The 27,541-nt window shown below is 45.0% G+C and overlaps 1 non-coding gene across 1 annotated transcript; it reads right to left on the bottom strand.

Moving 5' to 3' along the window:
- Positions 1-22,635: 22,635 nt before the first annotated feature.
- On the bottom strand, positions 22,636-22,796 carry LOC136381691 (U1 spliceosomal RNA). The gene has a single exon (XR_010747165.1). It is a non-coding gene; the product is annotated as a U1 spliceosomal RNA (small nuclear RNA).
- Positions 22,797-27,541: the final 4,745 nt, after the last annotated feature.

Genomic DNA, 27,541 nt, shown 5'->3' with positions numbered 1-27,541 from the left:
CCTGTTTTTTCCATACTCTTCAGTCTCACTTTTTGCTTCTGACATACCAGTACCAGCTGTCTAATGCTCCCTTGTCAGAGGTCTGAGTCTTGGTTCTAGAGGAGTATCCTTTCACCTTCTAGATTCAGCATCTTCAAACTCATCTCTTTGTTGCCCCAGTCCTAGGGGATAAAAGCTGATTTCTGCATTATTATCTTGGTTCATATACATTCCCATTTGGTTATCTCAGCACTGACTTAACCAACTTAACTAATTCCTTATGTTGAATTCTGTCTACTAAGGACTATGATGCTCTATCCACTGAGAAACACAGCCAGGGCCATACTAATTAATTTTTAAATTAATTATATCCTGTCCCTTGCCTTCATTGTCAACAAATTCATTTACTCATTCATCCAATAGTTACTGCCCTTATTCAGAGAACCCCAATGGATTGGTAAATCCTAAAACCAAGGAATGCCCTTGTTATGGACTGAAAGTATTTCCCTCTACTCCCACACCCTAATTCATATGTGGACACTCTAGCCCTCAGTACCTCAAAATGACTATATTTGGAGATAGAGTCTTTAAAGATGTGACTAAGTTAAAATGAGGCTGTGAGGGTGGGCCCCAATCAATCTGACCAGTATCCTTCTTAGAAGAAGAAATTTGAACACGAGACACCTGGGATGTATGTGCACAGAGGCAAGAAGGCAAGTTGTTTGCAAGCCAAGGAGGAAGACCCCAACAGCCTAACCTGCCTGCACCTTGATCTTGGGTGTCTCACCTCCAGAACTATGAGAAAGTAAGTTTCTGTTGTTGCTTAAGCCACTCAGTCTGAGGTACTTTGTTACTGCAGTCCTAGCGACTAACTCTATCTCCAATGCTATAATTTCAGACTCCATCTTAGCCTAGAGGGAGGAACTATGATTTCACATGGGGGTATTTCCAAAGCTGTTCACATCACACTTACAGCACAGCCTGTTCGGCAGACAGACTTAACAGCCCAGGCCTAGGCTGTATCCCAGGCATGCATCGTTATGTTTCTCTTTTCAGGCTGTCATTCAAATCCTTCTGCTCAAGAATGAATCTGAGGACAGGCAACAGCTTGGTGATGCTCCGATCTTTTCCAGATGACTTAGTTTAGAGAACCTGTGGGATGTGCTGAGGAGGAGGACTGGAGAGGTGAGAACAGCAGGAGTTAAGGAGAGAGAAGAGGAAAGAAGTACTCTTTCAGGCACAAAACCCGATTTCTTTCAATAGGTGTGGGTGAGGAAGGCATTTTGTGAGGTCTGGAAATAGAGAAATGCAGGAAGGGAATAAAATTTGATGATTTTAGGACTAACTGATTCAGAGGTGGCACAAGTGTCCCGGCCCTCTTCTGCCTCTATTGATTAAAAGTCAGGGCCCTGGCTGGTTGGCTCAGTGGTAGAGCGTCGGCCTGGCGTGCAGAAGTCCCGGGTTCGATTCCCAGACAGGGCACACAGGAGAAGCGTCCATCTGCTTCTCCACCCCTCCCCCTCTCCTTCCTCTCTGTCCTCCCCCCCCCCCCCCCACTGCCAAGGCTCCATTGGAGCAAAGTTTGCCCAGGTGCTGAGGATGGCTCCTTGGCCTCTGCCCCAGGCGCTAGAGTGGCTCTGGTCGCGGCAGAGCGACACCCTGGAGGGGCAGAGCATCGCCCCCTGGTGGGCAGAGCGTTGCCCCCTGGTGGGCGAGCCGGGTGGATCCCGGTCGGGTGCATGCGGGAGTCAGTCTGACTGTCTCTCCCCGTTTCCAGCTTCAGAAAAATACAAAAAAAACAAAAAAAAAAAAGTCAGGAGGCTAATTCAATCACAGATAATTATATCTATTAACCTTTATTCATTCTTTCTGCCACCCTTTATGTATGACAAATTCATTCTCTCATTGAAAAAAATATTTACCGAGCAGGATCACTGTATTGGGGGGTCCTAGCAGTTGAGGGGACAGCTCCCTTCAAGCATCTCCAACTCTGGGCAGGCAGGAGAGACAATGAGCATGTGCAGACAGGGGATGTTGAGTGTTCAGAAGGGGCAGTAGGGGGCACTGCAGAAGCAGATACACGGAAAGAACGAACCAGATCTGGAAGCCTCAGTGAGGAAGTTGAAACCTGACAGGAGGAGGGTGAGAGAGAGAGTTCCAGGCAAACAGAACCATGCTAAATAATTGAAGTGTCAGTTGAAGACACTAAAGAAGCCCAGTGGCTCACCAGTGAGTGGCAGGGCCTGAGGCTGCAAGCAGAAGTCTGTCGGGAAGAGCTTTCTAGGAAACTGCAGAAGGATTTAGTAGTGTGATTTGATCTACCGGGTTGCTGGGTAGATCATGTTTGGAAGTCTGCTGCAAGAGTAGTTCAGGCTAGAGATAACGGTGGCTTTTGTGGGGACTGAGAAAACTGATGTATTTAGAAGCTCTTAAAAGAACCTGATATGGAGTCAGAAACAGGGAAGAACTAAGTGTGACTCTCAGGTTTTAGGAAGTGTTACAGTAATATAATGTTTAGTAATTAAATATATAGAAATATAGGAAAATATGGAAGATATATAGAAATGTTAGGATATAATATTAAAAGCCATTTAGGCAAGTGAATAAGGCTCTGCCATGTGATAGGAACTAATCTAGTGTGTACAGATATGATAGGCAGACTATGCCTTTCGCGCAGGGCCCAGTTAGTGTGTGTGTGAAGTTATATATAGATAAGAAGTGGCTTAATGTGATAACTCTGTAGGTTAACATAAACAAGAAGCTTCCCTAGCAACACCTTAAAAGTGGCTTGATGTAACATTTCAATAGATTAACATAAAAAGGGCTCCCTGTGAGGAACTCCCAAAAAAGGTGGTTTGAGGTGATAATCCTGTAGGTTGACAGCTGTTAGGCCAGAACAAGGTGCTAAAGCTAAGGAGCTCCCCTGCTGTGGAAATCGCCTAGACGCCAACAGTTGAACGTGGACTGTCTCCACACCGCTCTGACCAAGGTCAGCCGAGAGGAGCACGCCGATGGCGCCCCCTTAAGCTGTACCCAGGCACGCCAAAAGGATTTATGAGTAATAAACTGCCTATGTGATTCTTGCAACTATATAGCTCACAAAAATTAGGGGATATTTCAAAATGAATATGAAGTGATGAAATATCTCCTAATTTTTGTGAGCAGCGTAACTTGTGTGTCGGTTGTATCTTTTCTCTGGTGGCAGTTGGTCTCGGTACTGATAAATAGAATCCTCATAGCTGCCTCAAGAGTAGTCTTGAAGAGGCCGCCAGCCCTGCTGTTAAGCAGGAGTGTCCCACTGTGCAGGGAAGTCGGGATGTCTGATGCCTGAATGACATAGAACTGAGGCTCTAATGGGACAGGAAGATTGTGAAGAGCTAGAAGAGGGTCTGCATGTAATTCTAGAAGGTCTGTCCATGGGAAACAGCATTAGGGTGCTAAGGGATTGCTGTGGCTAGGACTTCTAGAACTATGTTGAATAAGAGTGGTGAAAGGGGCCACCCCTACCTTGTTCCTGATCTTAAGGATATTGCTTTTAATTTTTGCCCATTGATTTATTTTTATTTTTATTTTTGTGGCAGAGACAGAGAGAGTCAGAGAGAGGGACAGACAGACAGAAAGGGAGAGAGATGAGAAACATCAGTTCTTCATTGCTGTTCCTTAGTTGTTCATTGATTGATTTCTCATATGTGCCTTGACCAGGGGGCTACAGCAGACCAAGTGACCCCTTGCTTGAACCAGTGACCTTGGGCTCAAGCAGGTGAGCCTTGCTCAACCTGATGAGACTACGCTCAAGCTGGCGACCTTGGGGTCTCGAACCCAGGTTCTCTGCATCCCAGTCTGATGCTTTATCCACTGTGCCACCGCCTGGTCAGGCCTTGCCCATTAATTATGATGTTGGCTGTGGGTTTGTCATAGATGGCCTTTATCATGTTGAGGTATATGTTCCCTGTATTCCCACTTTGCTGAGAGTTTTGATCATAAATGGGTGCTGGATTTTATCAAATGCTTTTTCTGCATCTATTAAAATTATCATGTGGTTTTTCTCCTTCCTGTTGTTTACGTGATGAATCACATTGATTGATTTACGAATATTGTACCATTCTTGCCTCCCCAGAATAAATCCCACTTGATCATGATGTATGATTTTTTCCATGTATTGCTGGATCTGGTTTGCTAATATTTTGTTGAGGATTTTAGCATCTAAATTCATCAGGGATATTGACCTATAATTTTCTTTCTTTGTGTTGTTTTTGCCTGGTTTTGGAGTCAGAATTATGTTTGCCTCATAAAAGGAGCTTGGAAGTCTTCCTTCCTCTTGAATTTTTTGAAACAGCTTGAGAAGGATAGGAGTTAGTTCTTCTTTGAATATGTGGTAGAATTCACCGTGAAGCCATCTTGCCCAGGGCTTTTGTTTGTAGGGAGTTTTTTGATAACCGTTTTGATCTCATTTGTTGTAATCGGTCTGTTTAGGTTTTCTTATTCTTCCAGATTGATTTTTGAAAGATTATATGTTTTAAGGAATTTGTCCATTTCACCTAGGTTGTCTAATTTTTTGGCATACAGTATTTTCTTCATAATATTTTCTTACAATATTTTGTATTTCTGTTGTGTCAGTTGTTATTTCTCCACTCTCATTTCTAATTTTATTTATTTGAGTCCTCTCTCTTTTTTTCTTGGTGAGTTTGGCTAAAGGTTCATCGATCTTGTTTACCCTTTCAAAGAACCAGCTCTGGTTTCATAGATCCTCTGTATTGTTTCTTTAGCCTCTATGTCATTTATTTCTGCTCTGATCTTTATTATTTTCTTTCTTCTACTACCTCTTGGCTCTACTTGCTGTTCTTTTTCTAGTTCTTTTAGATGCAGGGTTAAGTTGTTTATTTGAGCTTTTTCTAACTTCTTAAGGTATGTCTGTAGTGCTATGAACTTCCCTCTCATTATTGCTTTTGCTGTGTCCCATAAATTTTTTTTCTCTCCATTTTTCCGAAGCTGGAAACGGGGAGGCAGTGAGACAGACTCCTGCATGCACCCAAACGGGATCCACCCGGCATGCCCACCAGGGGGCGATGCTCTGCCCATCTGAGACATTGCTCTGTTGCATCCAGAGCCATTCTAGCGCCTGAGGCAGAGGCCACAGAGCCATCCTCAGTGCCCGGGCAAACTTTGCTCTAATGGAGCCTCGGCTGCAGGAGGTGAAGAAGAGACAGAGAGGAAGGAGAGGGGGAGGGGTGGAGAAGCAGATGGGCGCTTCTCCTGTGTGCCCTGGCCGGGAATCAAACCCGGGACTCCTGCACGCCAGGCCGACGCTCTACCGCTGAGCCAACCGGCCAGGGGTCCCATAAATTTTGAGTTGTTGTATACTCATTATCATTTGTTTCTAGGAATTTTTTTATTTCTTCTTTGATCTCATTGTTAACCCATTCATTATTTAATAACATGCTATTTAGTTTCCATGTTTTAGTATTTTACAGTTTTTCTGTTGTGGTTGATTTCTAGTTTCATGCCATTGTGATCAGAGAAGATGCTTGATATGATTTCAATCTTCTTAAATTTGTTGAGACCCCTTTTGTGCCCTAGCATGTGGTCTATCCTAGAGAATGTACCATGAGCAATTGAAAAGAATGTATATTCTGCTGCTTTAGGGTGAAAGGTTCTGAAGATATCTGTTAAATCCAGTTGATCTAGTGTGTCCTTTAAGTCTGCTGTTTCTTTGTTAATTTTCTTTCTTGAGGATCTATCTAGTGATGTTAGTGGAGTATTGAAATTCCCTACTATTATAGTATTGCTGTTGATCTTGCCCTTTATATCCATCAAAGTCTGCTTTATATATTTAGATGCTCCTATATTAGGTGCGTAGACATTTATAATAGTTATATCTTCCTGTTGGATTGCTCCCTTTATCATTATGTAGTGACCTTCTTTATCTCTTACTATATTCTTTGTTTTAAAGTCCATTTTGTATGATATAAGTATTGCTACCCCAGCTTTTTTTTCATTTCCATTTGCATGAAATATTTTTTCCAACCTTTTACCTTCAGTCTTTGTGTATCTTTTGTTTTGAGGTGTGTCTCTTGTAAACAGCATATGTATGAGTCCTGTTTTCTTATCCACGCAGCTACCCTATGTCTTTTGATTGGATAATTTAATCCATTTACTTTTAAGGTTATTATTGATATGTAGTTGTTTATTGCCATTTTATTCTTTAAAGCTACATTCCTCTTTAACTATATTCTTTTCCTCCTTTGTTCTGTTTACAGCAGGCCCTTTAACATTTCTTGCAGCATTGGTTTGGTTGTAATGAATTCCTTGAGTTTTTTTTTCTGTCTGGGAAGCTTTTTATTTCTCCTTCAATTTTAATTTAAAAAAAAATTTTTTTTTTGTATTTTTCTGAAGCTGGAAACAGGGAGGCAGTCAGACAGACTCCCGCATGCGCCCGACCTGGATCCACCTGGCACGCCCACCAGGGGGTGATGCTTTGCCCATCCGGGGCATTGCTCTGTAGCGACCAGAGCCACTCTAGCGCCTGAGGCAGAGGCGCGCCTGAGGCAGAGGCCATAGAGCCATCCTCAGCACCCGGGCCATCTCTGCTCCAATGGAGCCTTGGCTGCGGGAGGGGAAGAGAGAGACAGAGAGGCATGAGAGGGGGAGGGGTGGAGAAGCAGATGGGCGCTTCTCCTGTGTGCCCTGGCCGGGAATCGAACCCAGGACTTCCGCATGCCAGGCCGATGCTCTACTACTGAGCCAACCGGCCAGGGCCTCTCCTTCATTTTAAATGATAGCCTTGCTGGATAAAGAAGTCTTGGTTGTAGGCTCTTGTTCTGCATTACTTTGAATATTTCTTGCTATTCCCTTCTGGCCTCAAGTGTTTCTGTTGAGAAGTCGGATGTCATCCTATGGGGGCTCCTTTGTAGGTGATAGCCTTTTTCTCTAGCAGCTTTTAATATTTTCTCTTTATCTCTTAGCTTTGATATTTTAATTATGATGTGTCTTGGTGTAGATTTCTTTGGATTTCTCTTTAATGGAATTCTCTGTGCTTCTTGAAGTTGTGTGACTTTTTCCTACATCAATTTAGGGAAGTTTTCAGCTATGATTTCATTGAACAAGGTCTCTATTCCTTGTTCTTTCTCTTCTTCAGGAACCACTATGATGTGAATGTTGTTTCTCTTTAGGTTGTCACAGAGCTCTCTTAAAGTTTCCTCAGATTTTTTCAGCCTTTTTTCTTTTTGCTGCTCTGCTTCCATGTTTTTGTTTATCTTGTCTTCTAAATCGCTAATTCAATCTTCTGCTTCATCCAGCCTGCTTTTAATTGCTTCTAGTGTAGTCTTCATTTCTGATATTATATTTGTCATTTCTGACTGGTTCTTTTTTATTATTTCAATGTCCTTTTTGATGCTTGTTATCTATTTATGTGCTCATTGTGTCCATGAATTGTTGTTCTAAGATCTTTCAGCATTCTAATAATCATTATTTTAAACTCTGCAACCGGTAGTTTGCTTATTTCCATCTCACTCAGTTCATTTTCTGGGGGTTTCTCTTGTTGATTCATTTGGATTGCACTTCTCTGTCTTCCCATTTGTCTGTGTATACCCTCCTCATTTGGGTGTGTTGTTTGTAGAGCTAGCTAAGTCTAGGGTTGATGTTGTCTGCCTCCAATTTTCAGTTCTGTTATTTCTAGGTCTTCTTGGGTTGGCATCAGCTGTTGTTTGTAATCCGCTGTGGGCTACTTATCTGCTATCACTGTTCTTTTTGCTGTTTGTGTTAGAGTTTTCTATGTCTTAGCTAGGTCCAATGTGAGGAGTCCTTCATTAAGCTTCCACTCTAACAAGGGTTGTTAGGTCCTGAACTGGTGCTTTCTGTATCTGGCTGCTGAATGTGCCTGTCCTGGACCTCCATGTCTTGAGCCTGGTGGAGATCAGTGGGGGTCACTGCCTCTGACTGGGTCTTATCCACCTTTTGGGGGCTACTCGCTATCCAGGTGTTGTAGCTGCCTCTGCTGGGTCTGGGTGCCATTGTAAATATCAGTTGCACTCCTAGGCTTGCTTTTATCTACTCTTGGCCTGAGGGAAGTTCCTTTAAAAGTTCAAGTTCCCCTAAAATCTGCTTTCTGTTGCCTCTTATTGCTGGCTACTTGTTGGGCTCAGGACTGTAATTCAGTGACAAGGTATGGTATTAGATGTGGCCTACTCCTTAGCCTCAGGTGTCATTCTATCCAGATATTTTATTTTATTTTGTTTTTTTCATCTTTTCAGCACTCAGTAGGGTGTAGTTACAGGGGTCCAGTGGATATGGCCCCTGTGCTCCCATTGTGTGGTCTGTCTACCGGGCCACCACCACTGTTGCTGCCTGGGGCCTTTGGGCTCAGGGGCTGCTGGCGCCAGCCTGCCTCTGTGGCTGCTGCTGCCCCAGTCAGGCTCGTGTGTACCCACGCATGCCTGTTTGGACTGCTTCTGTGGCCACCCCAGCCTTCGCTGCCTCTGAGGGCCAGCCTGTGCCATGGGCACCCTTGCTCAGGAGGTTGGGCCTCCGCAGCATCTGCCCTGACTTTCACCCCCACGGGTGGTGCTGTGCACACCTGCTGGAACCACCTCTGGGGCTGTCTTGGCCTCTGCTGCTGCGCAGGGCTCATCAGCATTGCTGGAGGTCTGCGTATCTGCTCAGACCTCAGCAGCCATTGGAGGGGGGTCGCACGCCGGCTTGGACCACCTCTGAGGTCGCCCAGCCTCTGCTGCCACTGAGTGTGTGCCCGCACCACAGGCAGGTTTGCATGCTGGCCCGACCCCAGCAGTGGCTGCAGCGACTTCCACCCTCACTGGTGGGTTCATGCACGCTTGCACATACCCCCTCCACTGATGCTTGGGCCTCCGCCCCTGCCAAGCGTGGGCCCACTCAGGGAGCAGGACTGTGTGTGAGCCCAGACCACTGCAGCGACAGTGGCAGTTCCCGCCTCCACAGGCGGCTTGCGTGTGCTTGCTCAAATCAGCCTGGCTTTGGCAGCTGCACCCTGCCGCCTCCTGCCAGCTTGCACCAGGCGAGCACTCAGCAGTGTGGGGGTGAGGTAGCTTAGACCTCTGCACTCCCTATTTGTGTCCCTAACGTGCTGCCTGCCTCTAAGTGCCTTTGTTTTATGTAGGCCAGGGGAGCCTCCCGTGGACAGGGAATTTCTTTTCTTTGCTGGTGATGCTGTTCCCAGGAAAAATGTTTACTTTAGATTTGGGGAGTGACTCAGCCCAGGGGTTAAGGTGTCCATCCCTCAAAGTGTCACCCCCTGTGCCTCTGAGACCACTCTCTCCTCTGGCACTCCAGTCCTCCCTGTGCTCTCTGCTCCTGGCTCTCCAGGAAAGTGGCTGTGAGAGAGGCTCTCCATGCAGTCCCTTTAATATGGAGACTGGGTCTGAGAGTCCTGCCTCCTTTTCTCAAATAGTGTCTAGGCTCTTTTCTCAGCCAAATATAGTCCACAAATCCCTTCCAGGCTCCAGGGCTCTAGGCTGGGATTCCGGTTTTGGGGATGAGGACCCACAACTCAGTGAACAGTCCTCCCATCACGAGAGTCCCTCCCGGCCACCACTTGCTCCCAGGAGCAGGGCAGCCCTTTCCATATCTCCACCTTTCCTACCAGTCTCAGTGTGGGTTCTTTGGTGGTCCTTGGCTGTAGAATCATCTTAATTTAGTCCAAAGTTGGTCTTTCATGATGAGTGTTCTCAGATTTAAGTTGTAATCCACCTTGGTTCTGAGAAGTGGGAGTTGGAGCATCTGCCTACTCTGTGGCCATCTTGGAACCCCCCATGCGGCTTGATTTAGCCAATAAAATGTGAACACAAGCGAGACATGAGTGTCCATGTGTCTTTTCTCTCTGCCAGGAGATTGACAATATTTCTGAGGATGCTCCATGAATGAAGACCCTGGGCCCATGAGTAAAGAAGTTAAACAGAGCACAGCTGACCCAGGGTTGGACATAGTAGTCACATTACCTCTCTTTCTCTCTTCCTTTAGACCTTGAGCTCTTTGGCAAGTGAAGGAAATGAAGAACCTTTAGTTAGGGTTGTGGCAATGATCTTCAGAGAAGGAACTGCCTTTAGTTAAGGTAAGAGTTGGAGGTGTCAGCCAGTGATTGTTGGAATGCAAACACCAAAAGGAACTGTCAATTTGGCGTGTGGTGAAGAGGAAACTTTAGTGCAAACAGCTGGAGAGTAATACAGCATGGCTATGAAAAGAGCACCGCTGTAGATGACACAGTTCAATAGTGCTACAATGCAGCTGATGTGAAAACCACATGGCCATGAGGCTGACCTGACCCAAGGCCAGCCAGTGTTGGGGCCAGGCCTCTCTTCAGCTAGATTGTCTCCTCCATTCTGCTTCCCTTTGCTGTGCAAGGGCCAGCTCTGTCCTGATGTCTTCAGTGTTTTGGCTCCATCCAGATCAGTTGGGGAACGGTTTTGTGTCTTTGGTGAAAAGTATGTTCCCTAGCCAGAGGGCGCCTGGCTTATATAAAGATAAGTCACCACCCCTGGTCCCTGATTGGACAGAATAGAGCTGCTCTGATTGGTCAGATATGCACAGCTCTGATTGGATGAGGAATGCCTCAGTCTTATTGGTTGTAATAGGACTCCAAGAACTCCTTTATAAGGACCATGGCCCTTCACGATCTGATTCTGGTCTCTACTCACCTCCTGCCTTATCAGTTTCTTATGGACTAAACTGTGCTCCCCCCATATATTGAAGCCTTAACAACCAATGCAACTGAATTTGGAGATAGAGCCTTTAGGAGGTTATTAAGATTAGACGAGCCCTGGCCAGTTGGCTCAGGGGTAGAGCGTCGGCCTACCGTGTGAAAGTCCTGGCTTCAAGTCCCGGTCAGGGCACACAGGAGAGGCAACTATCTTCTTTTCCACCCCTCCCCCCCCCCTCCTCCTCCTCCTCCTTCTTCTTCTTCTTCTTCTTCTTCTCTCTCTCTCTCTCTCTCTTCCCCTCCTGCAGCCATGGCTCAAATGGTTCAAGCAAGTTGGCACCCGGTACTGAGGATGGCTTCATGGCATTGCCTCAGGCACTAAAATAGCTTTGTTCCCGAGCAACAGAGCAGCAGCCCCAGATGGACAGAGCATCGCCCAGGAGGGAGCTTACTGGGTGGATCCTGGTCAGGGCACATGCGGGAGTCTGTCTCTCTACCTCCCTGCTTCTCACTTAATTTAATTTAATTTTATTATTTATTTATTTTTCTTTTTGTATTTTTTTCCAAAGTTAGAAGCAGGGCGGCAGTCAGACAGACTCCCATACACACCCGACCAGGATCCACCCGGCATGCCAACCAGGGATGATGCTCTGCCCCCTGGGGCGTTGCTTGGTTGCGGCCAGAGCCATTCTAGCGCCTGAGGCAAAGGCCATGGAGCCATTCTCAGAGCCCGGGACAACTTTGCTCCAATGGAGCCTTAGCTGCGGGAGGGGAAGAGAGAGATAGAGAGGAAGGAGAGGGGGAAATGTGGAGAAGCAGATGAGTGCTTTTCCTGTGTGCCCTGGCTGGAATCGAACCCAGGACTTCCACACACCAGGCCAATGCTCTCCCACTGAGCCAGCCAGCCAGGGTGACTGGTACCCTTATAAGAAGAGGAAGGGGCCCTGGCTGGTTTGCTCAGTGGTAGAGCGTCGGCCTGGTGTGCAGAGGTCCCGGGTTCGATTCCCGGCCAGGGCACACAGGGGAAGTGCCCATCTGCTTCTCCACCCCTCCCCCTCTCCTTTCTCTCTGTCTCTCTCTTCCCCTCCCGCAGCCAAAGCTCCATTAGAGCAAAGATGGCCCAGGTGCTGGGGATGGCTCCTTGGCCTCTGCCCCAGGCGCTAGAGTGGCTCTGGTCGCATCAGAGCGACGCCCCGGAGGGGCAGAGCATCGCCCCCTGGTGGGCGTGCCGGGTGGATCCCAGTCGGGCATATGCGGGAGTCTGTCTGACTGTCTCTCCCCGTTTCTAGCTTCAGAAAAATACAAAAAAAAAAAAAAAAAAAGAAGAAGAGGAAGGGACACCAAAGGCATGCACACACAGAGGAAAAGGCCATGTGAGGACACAGGGAGAAGGCAGCTATCTGCAAGCCAAAGAGTGAGGCTTTGGGAGAAACCAAAGGTGCTGGCACCTTGACATTGGACTTCCTGCCTTCAGAACTGTGGGGAAATAAATTTTTGTTGTATACCTACCCAGTTTGTGGTTATCTGTTTATAAACTAATACATACTTCTTCTCTCACTGGTCTTCAATGCTGCACTTGAACTGCATCCCTGTCCTTCAATAAGTTAAAATATAAAGTTGTCACTTAACCTGGAAATTCTGTTTCTAGGTATATTACCAAGAGATATGAACATGTGTTCACACACAAACTTGTACACGAACATTCATCCATAGCACCATTGTTCATAATATCCAAAGAGTGGAAACAACTAATGAATAGATGAATAGAAAAGTGTTACAGCGTATAAAGGACTATTTTTCAGCCATATGAAAGGGGTAAAGTCTGATACACACTACAGTGTGGGTGAACCTTGAGAGCATTATGTTTAATGAAAGAAATTAGACATAAAAGGACAAATATTATATCATTTTATGTATATGAAATGTCCATAAGAGGTAAATCCATAGAGATAGAAAGTAGATTAGTTTCTGCCAGGGGCTGAGGGGTGTGGGGGAGTTATTGCTGATGGGTATGGGATTTCTTTTTGGGGTGATGAAAATGTTCTAGAATTGGAAAGTGTGATGGTTGCATAACATTGTGAATGTACTGAAAACTACTAAATTTTATATATATCATATTGGATTTCTTTTAGTTCCTTGAATATGTTGTACTGTGCCACCTCTGAATCTTGCTAGTTAGAAAAAAAAGCTCCATCCTTCATCAGTACCTACTTTTTTTCCCTAATGGTAAAATCCAAGCTATATAGTAGTCTAGAAAAAGAGAGCTTTGCTGTTGAGGGTTGTGTTATTTATAAGATACTTCCATACAATCTGAGTAGAGCTGAGGTTGAGGATGGGCAGGGAGGGTGTTTAGGGGGTGTTTTTATTATAAACCATGTGTGCAATGGTTTATGTGTGTGTATTCAATTTAAAAGAAGAAAGATGATTTCCTAGCGAGTTATTAAAAATCTAAAATCCAGGAAAGAAAATGCTTGCATTCATAGTGATAGATATGTTGGCATTTGTTTGAATCTATACACTGCAGGTGGTGTTATCATTAGTTATCATTTGAGACTCTAATTAGAGAGCCACACTTCAGAGGCAGCTATTACAAGTATTTAATGATATTTCTCTTCAGGTAGCACAGAGGTCTTTGAATTAGCGTAACAGATATTAGGATGGCTTTTTCTTTGGTAAAATGAGTCATGGTTGAGATGAAGATTGGGTAGAGAAACTAATGCAAGTTCAAGTCCCCTGAGCCAAGGAACCACTGCTCTTTGCATTGGCACCTTAGCCCTCGAGTTTGTGGGCCCTGTGTCCCACTGGTATGAGAGTTCCTGCCACCTGATCCTGATGACATTAGCAGGCCTGCAGCTGGTACATCATTGTCTCTGTTTCCATTGAACCTTTCCTACCAGGGGCCTGCTGGAAAGCCTCACGTGATGGAACCTCGGCCTCACTGACATCGGTGTTGGTATGTGTGGCAGAACACAGACCTGGTCTGTTCTGATGCAGCACACTGCCTGGCAGTGAGGTTGTGGGGTGAAGTCCCAGAGCTTGAATCACTGGAAACAACCGACATTCATAATAACTGTGAATGGCCAAAATGGCTGTGATGGGTTGAATTGTATCCTCTAACCCTAAATTCCTATGCTGAAGTCCTAACCCTAGCACCTCAACATGTGGCTTAATTTAAAAGATTGGTCTTTACACAGGCATCAAGTTAGAATGAGGTCATTAGGGAGGTCCCTAATCCAATATGACTGTGTCCTCTTAGAAGAGGAAATTTGACTCGGCATACATGGAGGGCAGAAGATGCAGAGATACAGAGAGATCTATAAGTCAAAGAGAGAGGCCTGGAATGGACTCTTCCCTCACACCCTCAGAAAGAACCAACTCTTGATTTTAGACTTCCAGCTCCCAGAACTGTGAGATAGTGATACCTTGGTTTTCATCGATAATCTGTCAGAAACAATTGGCGAAATCCAAAACCGACGAAAACCGAGGTAATTATTTCCATACAAATGAATTCGTTCTAAACATTTCAAAATACATACCAAATACACATTTTATAGAGAATAAATGTAGGGTTTAATACTAAAAACAATAAGAAATTAATATAAAAGACTAATGTAAAGAATAAATGAACATTTAACATGGCATTTACCTTTCTGAAGACTCTTGGCGTATGGAAGACGGTGAGGACGGGAGAGAGAGGGGCAGATACTGTATACGCAGTGATCACTTACATGTAATTGTAGTATTAGCACTCACAATCAATAAAAAAGGCACAAAAACACTGGAAAGCAGTGGAATTGTTTGGTTAGATGCACGGGGTGATGCTCACACAATAAGAAACAACATCACACTGAGCAGGAGAACGTGTGGGTCACCCTTTGTTTTCGCAAAATTAGCAGCGAGGTAACGTGAGCACGTTGACGAAATCCAAGGCAATCGACCAAAACCGAGACATTTTTTTTGTGGAAAAAATTGGCGAAAACCAAAACCGACGATAACCAAAGTCAATGAAAACTGAGGTATTACTGTAATACATTTCTGTTGTTTAAGCCACTCTGTCTGTGGTATTTTGTTATCAGCCCTAGCAAATCAATACACTGGCTTAGGTGTCAATGTGATGTCTGTCAGTTGCGGTCACCAGGTTGGTGACCCTCGTACAGGACCCACTCCTCCTTCCTTAGTCTCAGTCCTCACTGGAGTGGGTGCTGAAGGAGTGTTTGATGACAGGCTCCTCCTTTAATACTAAAGTAAGGTGGCCTCACAAGGCACTGAGTTCTCCATTACTGCTAGTTCCCCAAGATTTCCAGGCCTCCCCCAAACAAGTAAGCTGAGCCAAAGCCACAGGGTGACCCACACTTCACCGCGGAAGCAGGGCCCTGCAGTCATGCAGTTGGGCAGCTGCGTGCTTGGGGAAAGGAATGCCGGGCAGGGCTGCAACCAGGGGGTCAGGGAAGACAGCTGCAAACTCAGCCGGGCAGCTCTGCGTGCTGCTCCTGGGAGTGGCGTCTTCTACTAAGAAGCCCAAGGCCAGCAGCTGTCCCCTCTTTCCCATGTGGTGTGACCCCGCAGGGCCTGGGAAGGTTACTGTGGTTTTTCAAATTACTTCACAGTGAGAGTTGGAGAGATGGACGGGGTTGTACCTGAGGGGCTCTGCTCTCCTGGCAGAAGCCAGTGGTCCATCTTTTGGATAAGAACGTTAATACACAAGAAGTAGCGGAGCCAGCTGGTCAGCGGGGTGCATTATGGGGAGTCAGCTGCCCCAGAACAGCTGCAGGCGACAAGCAGGACTGCTTGTGATATGCTAGATCCCTGTTAGTCACTGAACAGATCACCCCTCTCAGCTCTAAAAGAACACTTTGAAGTGAGTGCCACTGACCACACTTCAAAGAAAATAACTCCAACAGCGAACACTGAATTCTGTCTAAAGTCACAAACATTGTGCTCTGGACCGCACGTGCATCACCTCTCTTAGTCCTCAGGGTGACAGACGAGGTAGGAACCAACAGTGCTGTAACTTGTAACCACAGAAGGGGCCTATCCTGTTTCTAACAAGACACTGACTTGCTTTTCAGAGACAACAGACCCAAACCACAAGTCATGCAGCTTAAAAATGTGCAGAGGAGAGATCATTGACTTCCAGCTGCACATGGAACAAACGTCTCACCTCCCTCCCATAGAACCAAAGGACCAGAACATGACTGGAACTTGAACACCGGAACCCTTTCAGAAGTGAAGGGTCTATTGTCCAGCAAGATCTGGTGCCATAGCCCCTTAGCTTGGATGGCCAAGTTCCAAAGCTCTGCAGTCAAAACCTGCACCACCAGCAAGTCCACACACCAGCCTGCTCCCCTCACCCAGAGGTGGGATTCAGCCGGTTCCGGTGCAGTAGAACCGATACCTAATTTTTTGTTGAGTTTGGTGAAGTGGTTGTTAAAATGGCACTTGTAATCAGGGTGCTCTCTAAGGTGGGCACCTGGGCAGTGCCTAATGTGGAAATCACAAATTTACATTCCTTATTTTTTTTTAACATTCATCTGCGCAACAGCGTATTCTAAGTACCTGTAATGTTCATTCCGTCCACAGCTGAAAAGAATTGCAAGTGAGAATGCCAGTCAAGAAGCAATATGGAAATATCTTAAATAATAGTTTTATTGTTTGTCAGATATTATTTAATATTTTTTCATTAATATTTTAAAACCTTCTTATAACATAAACTAGTTTTGTGTTCCTCTTTTATTGTTCTTATTGTATTTAAGTATTAAATGCATGAAGTAATAAACTGCCTTTTGGTATATTGTTCTCTTATACTTAAAACGTTCATTAGGGCAGAGAACCGGTTGTTAAATAAAGTATTTGAATCCCACCACTGCTCTCACCCCTAGCCCTCAGTCTCTGCCTTTAAAAACCCTTGATTAAAAGCCATCAGGGAGTTCAGATTTTAAGCAATAGATAGATTCCTGTTCTCCTTGCTTGGTTCCCTGCAAATAAAATGGTTTTAATTTCTCAATTGAAAAACCTGATGTTCAGTGTTAGGCTTTGCGGTGCATGGGGCCGGCAGACCCTCGGTTCCATTCGGTTTGGTAACATTACCATCCCTTTTCTGTGGGAAAGGAAGACAAGTCGAGGGCCATTCAGTCACATGCCCAAGGCCACACAAGAGGAGCCTGAATAACAGAGCAGTCTGACTACAGGGTGCTCACCATGCCCACTGCACTCTGCCTTCTGCCCATGAGTCAGCTGATACTCAAGTAACCATAAACTTGCCTAAGGATAACTAATAACTGGATGGGGCTGCCTTGAACTCAGTTTTATCAAAAATGCTGTTGCAGGCCTGACCTGTGGTGGCGCAGTGGACAAAGCGTCAACCTGGAAATGCTGAGGTTGCCGGTTCGAAACCCTGGGCTTGCCTGGTCAAGGCACATATGGGAGTTGATGCTTCCAGCTCCTCCCCCCTTCCCTCTCTCTGTTTCTCTCTCTCCCTCTCTCTCTCCTCTCTAAAAATGAATAATTAAAATAAAAAAAAAATGCTGTTGCATTCACAAGAACTGTTTGACGAGTGCCTACTCTAGGAAGGATATTGTGATAAAAACATGGAGTCCAAAGCCCAAAGCCCACAGTTACTGCCCAAAAGGAGAATAAGCAGAGTGGAAAGACCGTCATGCAAACAATGATATCAACTCATTGGAGGAAGAAGGTATTGATTTTAGTGGGATCCTATAAAGAGCCCAGAGTTACCTTGGAAGTCTTCACAAAGGACTTTATATTGGAGAAAAACCAAACAAGACTAGCCAGGAACCACATGATTGACTTTTAAAAAGTACTGCAATGGAGAGAGAGAAAATAAGCAAATCACTCTCTTAACCACATAACCACACAAGAAGCTTATGGACCTTGAGTTGAAGAACAGGCTTAGGAAACTATTAATAAATCTTTTCTATCATCTGATGTGATTTTATAAACCATGTCTAATTTTCAAACCAACCACTGCTCTTCATTTATGAAATTTATCTAAAAATGTTTCAAGCCTCAGAGAGAATTCAAATAAAAATACCTTTGCTCCCTAGCCGGTTGGCTCAGTGGTAGAGCGTCGGCCTGGCATGCAGGAGTCCCGGGTTCGATTCCCAGCCAGGGCACACAGGAGAAGCGCCCATCTGCTTCTCCACCCCTCCCCCTCTCCTTCCTCTCTATCTCTCTCTTCCCCTCCCGCAACCGAGGCTTCATTGGAGCAAAGTTGGCCCAGGCGCTGAGGATGGCTCTGTGGCCTCTGCCTCAGGTGCTAGAATGGCTCTGATTGCAACAGAGCGACGCCCCAGATGAGCAGAGCATCACCTCCTGGTGGGCATGCCGGCTGGATCCCGGTCGGGCGCATGTGGGAGTCTGTCTGACTGCCTCCCCGTTTCTAACTTCGGAAAAATACTAAAAACAAACAAACAAAAAAAACCTTTGCCAGGAAAGAAAAAGTAACAAGCTTCATTATCACTGAGAGTGTTTTTATCCTTTTTTCTCCTTGGGTGTCAGAAGCTTAAGAAGAGTAAATACTGTGAAATTCAAAAATACATTTGCTTTGAGATTTTTTTTTTTTTTTTGGCCTTTGACTTCAGCTAGCTAACACTTTACGAATTGAAAATAGCTAACTTCCATTCTTAAAGGGGCAGCACATAGTCTCATCTTATATTTTCCTCTAAAAAGGGGTCTATGTGCTTTTCATCCAGGTGAGAGAACAGTATATTTAAAACCTAGCAATTTGAGAATATGGTTTGTTTAGGAACCCATAGATTTATATACAGGGTGGGGCAAAAGTAGGTTTACAGTTGTTCACATGGAAAATAATGCAGTTATTGGGCCCTGGCCGGTTGGCTCAGCGGTAGAGCATCGGCCTAGCGTGCGGAGGACCCGGGTTCGATTCCCGGCCAGGGCACATAGGAGAAGCGCCCATTTGCTTCTCCACCCCTCCGCCGTGCCTTCCTCTCTGTCTCTCTCTTCCCCTCCCGCAGCCAAGGCTCCATTGGAGCAAAGATGGCCCGGGCGCTGGGGATGGCTCTGTGGCCTCTGCCTCAGGCGCTAGAGTGGCTCTGGTCGCAACATGGCGACGCCCAGGATGGGCAGAGCATCGCCCCCTGGTGGGCAGAGCATCGCCCCATGGTGGGCGTGCCGGGTGGATCCCGGTCGGGCGCATGTGGGAGTCTGACTGTCTCTCCCTGTTTCCAGCTTCATAAAAATGCAAAAAAAAAAAGAAAATAATGCAATTATTAAATAATAATATAAGAATAAACTGTTTCCCATACTCACAACTATAAACCTACTTTTGCCCTACCCTGTATTTTTTTTAATGGTTTCAGAGAGAGAGAGAGAGAGAGAGAGAGAGAAAGAGGAAGAGAAAGAGAGAGAACCATTCATTTGTTGTTCTACTCAGTTGTGCATTCATTGGTCACTTCCCTGTGTGCCCTGACTGGGAATCAAGCTGCAACCTTGATGTTTCCAGATGATGCTCTAACCATCTGAGCTAACTGGCCAGGGCTTCCCACCCTGTATTTCTAGAACATTAAGACCAGGAACAGAGATGAGGCTGGGCACTAACTGAAGATAACTTTGAAGAGACTTTTATGCTGCATTAAAAAGTTGAAATTTCATCCTGATTGGCTGGCAGATAGTAAAAAGGGAAAACTTAGTTTCTCCCTCTACTCACCACCCTACTCTCAGTAATTCAGTTCTTCTCACCAAGAAATTCTCCAGGTCTCTGCCGACACCAGTTGGGTGTCCTATAATCGAATTAAATTCTGACACTCTACCTGGAGTTAGCATCAGATCCCACAGGTAAAGGCCTTAAGTTGCACAATACACCATCCGTACCCCATGCCAAATGCAAGTAGTAGTGGGTCCTTAGGATACCCACAGTATGTCCAACTTGACTACAGATTGGGGATTGATTCCCTGTTAGACCGGCTCATAGAGCTCAGGAAAACAATTCATGTACTAGATTACTGGTTTGTTATAAAAGGATAAGAGCTAACGTAGTGCAAGGTATGGGGGAGGAGTTGGAGCTTCCTTCCCGTTCCCAACCCAGAAACTCTCTAAACCCCTGTTAGAGGCTTTTCAGGAGGCTTCATCATGTTGGCATGATTGATTAAATCTATGGCCATTGGTGATTAACTCAACCTCCAGCGTGGGGGGATGGTAGAATGGGTGGGTCTGAAAGTTCCAACCCTCTAATCACAGGTTGTTCCCCTGGCAAGCAGTCCCTATCCCAGGCTTTCCAAGTCAGGTGTGGTTGAGAGGGGCTTGTTAACAAAAAACACTCCTTTCACCTTTATCTCTCTTATCCAGAGGCAGATTAAGGTTGGTTGAGACCCTGGGTGCAGGAGAAAATATTGGGCCCCTTGTCATTAGAAAAAAAGTGTAAAGTTAAGTTGGGGTTTTGCGGGGCCCTTCAGAAGTCGGGGCTCAGGGTGCGTGCCAGATGTGCCCACTGTTGTATCCACCTCTGCTCTTAACACCTTATCGCCATCACCTTATCATCACTGTATCACCTTATCACCTTCTCAACGTATCACCATCAATCACCTTATCCTCACCTTATCACCTTATCACCTAGGAAACTCTAAGGCAGGGGTTCTACGCCCCCCCCCCCCATGGGCCACATGAGGCCCCCTGAGGCCATTTATCCGGACCTCCGCACTTCCGGAAGGGGTACCTCTTTCATTGGTGGTCAGTGAGAGGAGCATAGTTCCCATTGAAATACTGGTCAGTTTGTTGATTTAAATTTACTTGTTCTTTACTTTAAATATTGTATTTGCCCCCATTTTGTTTTTTTACTTTAAAATAAGATATGTGCAGTGTGCATAGGCATTTGTTCATAGTTTCTTTTATAGTCCAGCCCTCCAATGGTCTGAGGGTCAGTGAACTGGCCCCCTGTGTAAAAATTTTGGGGACTCCTGCTCTAAGGGTTTTAATAGTCTTAGGAGCTCTGTGCTGGGAAAGGGAATGAAGACCAACTATCTATTTATTATAAATCACAAAATCACAGGTGGTATTGAAAAATTTTTGTCAATATTCTAAATGATTATTTTTACCAATTTATAAACTCTCTTGATGGCAGCCCCAAGGATGGATTGCAGAGGACCATGAAGATCATTAGGAGTCAGTATCAATTATGAAGTTACTGTCTCTGAGCTCCAAGCCCACTCTGCTATTCTCCACTTTGTGAGGTTGATCTGGGAAACCACAGTTCCGCTTTGACAGGCAGCTGCGTGTTAGATTCTGTCAACAGAGTTTGCTAGGAGACTGCAGCAGTAGGGTGACCAACTCGTCCCGGTTTACCCAGGACTTTGCCAGTTTTAGCATGAAAGTTCTGCCTCCCAGGAACCCCTTCCCAGTACAGCTGCACAGCAGCAGAAGGGACTTGCCGGCTGTTAGTGTGAGCGTTACCCACGGCACCACTACACTCCGCTGGCGGCAGCCGCAGCGGTTCCTTCCTGAAGCAACCACTGAATCCAGTTTGTCCTTTTCTAACACTAGCAACAAAACTAGTTTCTTTCTTTCTTTCTTTCTTTCTTTCTTTCTTTCTTTCTTTCTTTCTTTCTTTCTTTCTTTCTTTCTTTCTTTTCTTTCTTTCTTTCTTTCACAGAGACAGAGAGAGAGAGAGTCAGAGAGAGGGACAGATAGGGACAGACAGACAGGAGCAGAGAGAGATGAGAAGCATCAATCATCAGTTTTTCGTTGCGACACCTTAGTTGTTCATTGATTGCTTTCTCATATGTGCCTTGACCGTGGGCCTTCAGCAGACCGAGTAACCCCTTGCTCAAGCCAGCGACCTTGGGTCCAAGCTGGCGAGCTTTGGTCAAACCAGATGAGCCTGCGCTGAAGCTGGTGACCTCGGGGTCTCGAACCTGGGTCCTCTGCATCCCAGTTCGACGTTCTATCCACTGCGCCACCGCCTGGTCAGGCAGCAAAACCAGTTTCATCAGAAACGCTACTAGGTGGCTGGTGTAGAGTCCTTGCTCCCCTAGTTCTTGGTGCCCGGAAACTGCTTCCTGCTGTTGCTACTTCCCTGATTCTCAGAGCTGTGGGTCTCAGAGTATCATCCCCAGACCAGCAGCCTCAGCATCAGCAGGGAACTTGTTTGAGATGCAAAATTCCAGTCCTCATCCCAGACCAATCAGAGACTCTCATGTCAGGCTCAGCAGTCTGTATTAACAAGTCCAGGCAATTCTGTTGAAGTTTGTGAACTGCTGCCTTAGAATTCTTTTTTTACCCGTTCAGTCATCTGGATAAAAACTTTATACCAAGGTGGTAACTGGTGTGGTTTCTGTCTCCTCACTGTTCAAGCCAGAGCAGTGGGCGTGGGGTGGGGAAGAGGTAAGAGGGAGAAGACATTGAAAAGGCCTTGATTACTGTTTGGGAGGAAGGAAGGAGGGGGGAAGAAGGAGGGGAAAGGAGGAAGGGAAGGAAGAGTCTAGGACTGTACCGGGATTTTTGGCCTGGGTCCCAGGTAGACTGTGGTGCCCATTCACAAAATACAGGCACTATAGGAGGAGGGGTGAGGGTGGGTTACAGTAATAGAGATGTTAGGATTGCCTTTGGATTTGATCAAGTTCCAATTGAGACACTCAAACATCCCATAAGCAGTTGGCTGCAGGGTCTTGAGCTCAGGAGAGGGGTCTGAATAAAAATCGAGATTTGAGGATCTAGGTGGCAGCTGAAGTCATGGCCTGGGCAAGTTTTCTGAGCAGACAAGCAGCATGAGAAGGAGATCCCCTAGCCAGGTGTCATAGGAATAGAGACCAGGACAAACTGAGAAGGGATAGGCAGGGATGTGGGAGAAGAGCCGAAGGAGCAAGGAGTTACAGAAAGTGTGGGATAATGGTGGTTCATGAGGGTGAGTCAAATGTAGTATAGAGCAAGGAGGTGTTGTTGTTATTTTTTTGGTTTTTTTGTTTGTGCGCGCGTGCGTGTGTGTGTGTGTGTGTGTGTGTGTGCGTGCGTGCGCGCGTGTGTAGGGGGGAGTGCAAACGCAGTCCCCCACTACCACAAATTATGCAGTCAAGTTTCCCACATTTAGGGAAATCACAAGGGTCAGCACATCAGAGTGCAATGGATAATCATTACCCAGGAAAACCATCTCATGATCATAGTATGTCCCCTGCCAGGGAAGTATCCAAGGAGGTCTTTTCCCCCCTGCAGTCTGATGCTTTGACATCTGGGGCCTTGCTGACTTCGGAGGGACTGCCCCTGCCAGGATTAGCCAATTCCTAAAGATAGTCAATGATTCACTAGTGATGATGCTTTTCAAATACAAACCAACCAATTCAGAGCTCACAGGTCCACCACCTCCTCTATCAGGCTGTCACACTCTGGGCTGCTTTCACTCTGCCCTAATCAGGGCCAGGTCCTAGGCCACGAGAGATGACCTTATATGCCCTTATTGCATAAAAGATAGCATACTTTGCATACCAATTTGCACTTGAATTTTTTTTACTTAGCTGTACAAGTCCTTGAATAACATTGTTTTATTCAACATCGTCTATTCATTTTGTTATAATGTTAGAAACTTAACTCTTGTTTACAACAATTAGCCCACGGTAAAATTGGTTTCATTATAAATTGTTTTGCTTAGTCACAGAACCTACCGATGATGTTAAGTACTTTATCTTGGAGGTCAGTACACATGCACACACATCTTATGTATATATAATGCTAATATGCCATTTCGTTTTACAGCTACATAGTATTCTATTTTTGTGAATGTGCATAGTTGATTTAACCAGTACCCCAATTATTCATAGCCACTTCAATAGTTTGCAGTTTTTACAATTACACATAGTACTGCAACAAAGAAGCATACTCGCCTAACCAGGTGGTGGCGCAGTGGATAGAATGTCGGGCTGGGATGCAGAGGACCCAGGTTCGAGACCCTGAGGTCGCCAGCTTGAGTACAGGCTCATCTGGTTTGAGCAAAGCTCACCAACTTGGACCCAAGGTCTTTGGCTCGAGCAAGGGGTTACTCAGTCTGCTGAAGGCCCACGGTCAAAGCACATATGAGAAAGCAATCAATGAACAACTAAGGTGTTGCAATGAAAAACTGATGATTGATGCTTCTCATCTCTCTCCCTTCCTGTCTGTCTGTCTCTATCTATCCCCCTCTCTGTCTCTGTAAAAAAACAAACAAACAAAAAAACCAAAGAAAAGAAAAAGAAAAAAAAAGAAGCATACTCATGTGGCATCTTATTTTTTCATCTGCGGGTCTTTGCAATAGAATTCTAGACAAGGGGTTGCTAGGTTGAAGGGTAAATCTGCAGGATATTGCCAAGTTTCCTTCATGGTGGTTTTACCTTTCTGCATTTCACCAGCAAGAATCCCTCTTTCTCCACTCTTTCTCCATGGCGGTGTTGCCAATGGAATGTTGTCAAATGTTTGGAGTTTTGCTAATCAGGTGAGAAAAAAGATCTCAGTATAGTTTTAATTTTTAATTTTTTAAATTATAAATGAGGTTAAGCATATCTTTAGATATGTGGAACATTAGCATTTCTGTCTTCTTTCTTTTTGCATTTCTTTTTATATGAACTCTCTGTTCACATATCTTCCCCAGTTCCAAGAGGTTTCTTGATCTTCTTTCCCTTAATTTTTAGGTGCTTTTATTATCCCCAAATTATAAGAAAAGTTTACTTAAGAAGTTACAGAGGTAGCAGAAGTGAGCCAGCTGGGCGTAGGATCAGGAAACAAGTTGCAAAAGCAAAAGCAGGGCCCTTAGAACTTGAGAGAAAGGCAAAGTTCTGTGCAAGGTGGGGGGGTGGGGGGCGTGGAGAAAGGAGGGAAAGTGCTCAGAGAGGGAGAGTGTGCCTAGATGCTCTTTATACGTCAGGGATACCAATCCTTTGTCTGGGACATAACTTGTACACATTTTTCTTATTTTGTTAATTGAAGTATTAGTTAATTAGTTTGTATATGTTGGGTTTATTTTTTGGAACAGCATAAGGTTTTCACTTTTGTTTGATAATTTAACAAAATTCTCTTTTATCGCTTCTGGATTTTGATGACTGGTTTGGGAAATTTACCCTATTATCAGGTCATTAGGGGACTCACCAGAGTTTTTTTTTTATTATCTGTGAGGTTGTGCTTTTTTACTTAGATCTTTGATACACTTGGAATTTAATTTAGTATCCAGTGTGATCAATGGATTCAAGCTTTTCCTTTTGCTTCAATCTTACTACTGCTCACAAAAATTAGATCAGGGAATGTGCAGATACTCCAGTACCTTCAGCCTTTTGTATAGTGTATTTTCACCAATGAAGTAAAAGTTGGGTTTGCATCTCATTTGCATAATTGAACAATTTTCCTTGACTTGTTTGCTTTTCTTTTTTTTGTGGCAGAGACAGAGAGAGTCAGAGAAATGGACAGATAGAGAGAGACAGACAGGAAGGGAGAGAGATGAGAAACATCAATTCTTCGTGCGGTTCCTTAGTTGTTCATTGATTGATTTCTCATATGTGCCTTGACCGGGGGGCTACAGCAGACCGAATGACCCCTTGCTCGAGCCAGCGACCTTGGGCTCAAGCTGGTGAGCCCTGCTCAAACCCGAAGAGCCTGCGCTCAAGCTAGCGACCTCGGGGTCTCGAACCTGGGTCCTCCGCGTCCCAGTCCGATGCTCTATCCACTGAGCAATCGCCTGGTCAGGCTTGTCTGCTTTTCTGATGTTCTTGTTTAATAAAAAAAAATCAAATGCTTCTTTATTTATTGCTTCATATTAATTTTAAAATATCCCCTATTTTTTTAAAATATGCTTTTCTGTATTTTTTATTTTTATTTATTATTTTTTTATTTATTCATTTTAGAGAGGAGAGGGAGAGACAGAGAGAGAGAGAGAGGAGAGAGAGAGAGAGAGAGAGAGAGAGAGAGAGAGAAGGGGAGAGGAGCTGGAAGCATCAACTCCCATATGTGTCTCGACCAGGCAAGCCCAGGTTTCGAACTGGCGACCTCAGCATTTCCAGGTCGACGCTTTATCCACTGTGCCACCACAGGTCAGGCAAAATATCCCCTATTTTTTTGTGAGTAGTATACATTAAAAACTTCTCCAGCCTGACCAGGCAGTTGCTCAGTGGATAGAGCATCGAACTGGGATGCAGAGGACCCAGGTTTGAAACCCTGAGGTCCCCAGCTTGAGCGAGGGCTCACCAGTTTGAGCACAGGGTTGCTGGCTTGAGCATGGAATCATAGGCGTGACCTCATGGTCGCTGGGTTGAGCCCAACATTGCTGGCTTTAAACCCAAGGTCACTGGCTTGAGCAAGGAGTCACTCACTTTTCTGTAGCCCTCCGGTCAAGCCACATATGAGAAAACAATCAGTAAACAACTAAGGACACTAAGGAGCCACAATGAAAAATTGATGCTTCTTATCTCTCTCCCTTCCTGCCTGTCTGTCCCTATCTGTCCCTCTCTTTGTCTCTGTCACAAAACAAACAAACAAACAAAAAAACTTCTCTAAAGGCCTTCCTTAAATTAAAAAAAGTAGATTGTAAATTGCTTTTTGGATTATGAAAAGGCATTTCAGCTCTCCCTGTTTCTTAAAAAACTTGACTTGCATAAATTTCATACTCATCAGCCCTAGAGATGTTTTGCTCACATTAGTTTTCAGAGATTAATTCTGATTTTAGAAGTAGAAGTTTAGGCCCTGGCGGGATAACTCAGTTAGTTAAAGCATTGTCAAAATATGAAGGTTGCTGGTTCAAACCCCAGTCAGGAAACATATGGGAAGCAACCAGTGAATGTACAACAAATGATAGCTTTTTTATTTCTCTCTCTCCCTTCTTCTCTGTCTAAAATAAATCAATAAATAATTTTAAAAAAAGAAATGAAAGTTTAATTTACTAGACTTTATACATAATTATCTCAATTTAAGGAGTGAAAGTTAATGAATGTAAGGCTTTACAAATTCCTTATATTCACAGGGTCTTCCTCTCCCATGAACTTACTAATATATCACTAATTATAAAAATAACAATAATACTTATTAAGCATATACTCTTCTAAAGTTGACCTCTAACTGATGTCTGTATTTCTTTTTTTTTTTTTTTTTTTTCATTTTTCTGAAGCTGGAAACAGGGAGAGACAGTCAGACAGACACCCGCATGCGCCCGACCGGGATCCACCCGGCACGCCCACCAGGGGCGACGCTCTGCCCACCAGGGGGCGATGCTCTGCCCATCCTGGGCGTCGCCATATTGCGACCAGAGCCACTCTAGCGCCTGGGGCAGAGGCCAAGGAGCCATCCCCAGCGCCCGGGCCATCTTTGCTCCAATGGAGCCTTGGCTGCGGGAGGGGAAGAGAGAGACAGAGAGGAAAGCGCGGCAGAGGGGTGGAGAAGCAAATGGGCGCTTCTCCTGTGTGCCCTGGCCGGGAATCGAACCCGGGTCCTCCGCACGCTAGGCCGACGCTCTACCGCTGAGCCAACCGGCCAGGGCCTGATGTCTGTATTTCAATAATAAAAATGAAAAATGAGAACCTTCCTTTCGTATGTGTATTTCTTTCCATTTCACTTTTCCCCCTAGTAATCCAATTTTATTGTATTTTATAAAAGTATTGGTCAACAACAGTTTGGGAAAAAGGGAAGCCCTTCACTTTGGTCTGAGATGCACTGCAACAGTATCCATCTGTAGTTTACCCAAGACTGGGTGATGCTATTTTTCAACTCTTTAAATCAATATATTGTATAAAACTATTTCCATTAAGTTTTGAGCATGAAACAAGGGATTTCCACATGGTATCTAACAAGCAAAAATTTTCTTTCTTTCTTTTTTTTTTTTTTTACAGAGACAGAGAGTCAGAGAGAGGGATAGATAGGGACAGACAGACAGGAATGGAAAGAGATGAGAAGCATCAATCATCAGTTTTTCGTTGCGACACCTTA

This window comes from Saccopteryx leptura, chromosome 9, assembly GCF_036850995.1.
Source record: "Saccopteryx leptura isolate mSacLep1 chromosome 9, mSacLep1_pri_phased_curated, whole genome shotgun sequence".
Classification (NCBI taxonomy): Eukaryota; Metazoa; Chordata; class Mammalia; order Chiroptera; family Emballonuridae; genus Saccopteryx; species Saccopteryx leptura.
Note: the sequence above shows the minus strand (reverse complement) of the source record. Positions and strands in the feature narration are given on the sequence as shown.